Here is a 3,272-nt window from a genome sequence, read left to right on the forward strand (position 1 = left end):
TAATCATAAGGTAAAATAAAAATACCTACTTTTTACTACTTAGTACAATTAATATAAATAACAACATTATGCTAAATAGGACTAACTTTATATTATCTATACAATTATAATTACTGTCACATAAAATAAATATACCTTACTTGTGGTTAGAGTATTAACTAGTTTTTCAAAATCTAGTCTTGTAAACTCGTGGCTCGATGCAGTGTATTTTATACAATACAAAAAACTACAAGCGAACTGATCTGATCAATGTCTGATCAACACTAATACTGTATCAACTATCAACTATCAAATTGTAATGAGTTTATGAATGTAACGCAGAAAATACAATTTAATAATATGTATTATGTTCCATAGTATTATGTACAAAATGTTAACAGTTGTAAGTGATAGTTTGAAATTTGAAATGTGTGATACCACCATATTCTAAGACCATGAGTGATACCGTGATACAGTTAATAATAAAATAGTATTCAAATACAATATTATAGTATACAGATTTATACATAGTACTATTTATAATAGAAGTCTGTGTTATATCAGCATGGAACAATATTATATTGTAGTATCAGTATCAAATCACAGAAAATAATTTATGATTTAACTTGTGGTAGGTAGTGTAATAAATGTACATGCCCAGACCGTCTATAATAATGTACCTATATTATGTTTATGATAATCTAGAAATTCGCTGGACTAAACTGGTGTGAAAAGTAATGCACCAGGATGCTTGGTCAGTGGTCTGTGCATACTAATTTATTTACATACAACATACTATATTATAGACACATAAGTTATTATTATAACTTATAAGTTTATAAGAAATGTATGGTTTAGCAGCTCAAATTTAGATTTAAGATACGTATAGCTACCTCTTTCGTTGGCGTAGCTATGGTGGGAGGGGCTATGCCCTTTCAAAATATAACGTTAGCCCTTCAAAACTCGCACTGTACTTATTTTGAATTTGGACATTAAATACTAATAATAATATTCGGTATATTTATCATTTATCATAATATATATTTATAAATAATCAAATCCAACCTATACGAATATACGGGAATGATTCAGTATAAGCATGCTCATCTCCTTTTATGTTTTAATTATGATTTATGCATTTATTAAAATTCTGATTTTTGGAATTTTCAAGCACACAAAAGTTCATATTTTAAATTAGGCACTTAGATTTTTATATAATTTAAGAAGTACCTAACTCTAGTCTCTAGGTACCTATTCCTATGGTAACACAAACTTGTTTTTAAATAAATAACTACCTAGGTACCTAATTTGAAATTCATACGTGTAGTTTTTGAATGATTAAATTATGTGTAGGTATCTAATATTTACTAATTAGTAATTACTATAATTGAATACTGATTATAGTTCTTAATAATGCTTTTATTTATAATAATATATTATACCTATGAGTACCTAGTCGAGTAGATGTATCGAGCTAATAGTATATTACTTATACTTATTTGTATATTATTTTAGGCTATTCATACTTAATGACACTTATTCAGTTATTCTTCTTCTTTTCATTTGCCCTTCGCTCCCAAAGTCCCTACTATATATATAGCATCGGCAACACGTCTTGTCTTAAATAATATTCATATAGATCTCTGCCCCCTGACCTCTCCTTAGTCAGATCGGATATTTTCGTGTCCTTATCTATTCTGTCCATCCATCTCTTTCCCGGTCTCCATTTCCCTCTCTTTTCTTCAACATTAATTTCCATAATCCATATAGCCACTCTCACTGCCTCCGAGTCGCCCACATAGATATCTAACCCATACATGTCTAACTTAATATTCAAATTACAAAATTTGAAAATTTTATTTTCAAGCATTAGCTATTAAAATTAAAAAGGTGGGCAAGTGGATGTCGCTATGCTGTACAGTAGGTTACAAGTGTGTCACTGTATAATGGATGGTATTAAATTTGAATTCATTGTATAAGAAAAATGATTCTGAGCGGAGACGGTATGTCAGTCTAGGTATAAGACAAATTATATACTTATATTTATGGTATTAAAAAAAAAATATCCACTATAATATAGAAAAGGAATATCACCAAAGGTGGGCAAGTTAATGAAAATAATTAACTCAAGTTAAGTTAAGTTAAGAGAACACAAGATCGATAAGTTAAAAGTTAACAGTTGACAAATTATAAATTTAACTCAATAAGTTAAAACTTAAAAGTTAATATAGAGAAAAATCTCTCTTCTTTAAACTCAGTTTAAAAAAAGTTAATCTATTTTTTTTTTAATTAGTATGTAAATCACATAAAGAGTGAATGTGTCTTTCTAGTTTCTAATTTATAAATCATAAAAAACAATTTTATTGAACTTTTATCATAATGTACACTGTATACCCTTTTCTTTTACTTTACTATTATTTACTAATTTAAACTATACTCATTTCAAATAATTAATTTAACATATATATTTTTTTTATTTCATATAGCAATTAAATGTCATAATATGTGAAGATGAGTTCATAACCTTCATATTATATATTATAAGTTATATAGCATTAAAACATAACAATTGTCAATTTGTAATTTAAAATTATTAATTTTTTTTAAAACATTTATAATTGCAACTTGCATAATAAATAATTTACAACTTAATAAAATATATGAATATACACAAAATTATGTTATCAAGAAAAGGGACAGAAATTTTTGTGTTTTTGTATTGGATTATTTTTATTTTATACTGATATAGTAATATTTACGTATAAACGAAAAATTACAAAATGTTTTTAACTTGATAATTTTTTTTAAAATCAACTGAGAAAAGTGTAAATTAAACTAGTTAAGTTCATAAGTTGATTAGAAAATAAACTAACTAATTAAGTTAAAAAATTAAAAAAAAATTAGCTTTTTAACTAGTTAATGCCCACCTTTGAATATCACAAGATCCATTAGGTACTTGTATAACGTGTGACAACAAACAGTGATACTATCATAGATATATAATAGTATACTTTAGATGTTTCAAGTATCCACGTATAATATTATACAATCATCACAACAAAATAACTAAAATAGTTATTCTAGGTTTTTTAATATGTAATTTCGTCCAAATTTGAACTTAAAATTACTATAAAAATAAACTGTGCTTATGTATTTTAGATTCTCAGTGAAACGCTGAATGTATTGATTTTACAATGATGTGTGTTTTTTTTTTATATATATTTTTTTTTTTTTTTGTGTCTTTCATCACCTTTTATAACAGTAAAAGTGCTTCGATTTTCTTCAACAGTATC

Source organism: Acyrthosiphon pisum, chromosome A1 (assembly GCF_005508785.2).
Source record: "Acyrthosiphon pisum isolate AL4f chromosome A1, pea_aphid_22Mar2018_4r6ur, whole genome shotgun sequence".
NCBI lineage: Eukaryota > Metazoa > Arthropoda > Insecta > Hemiptera > Aphididae > Acyrthosiphon > Acyrthosiphon pisum.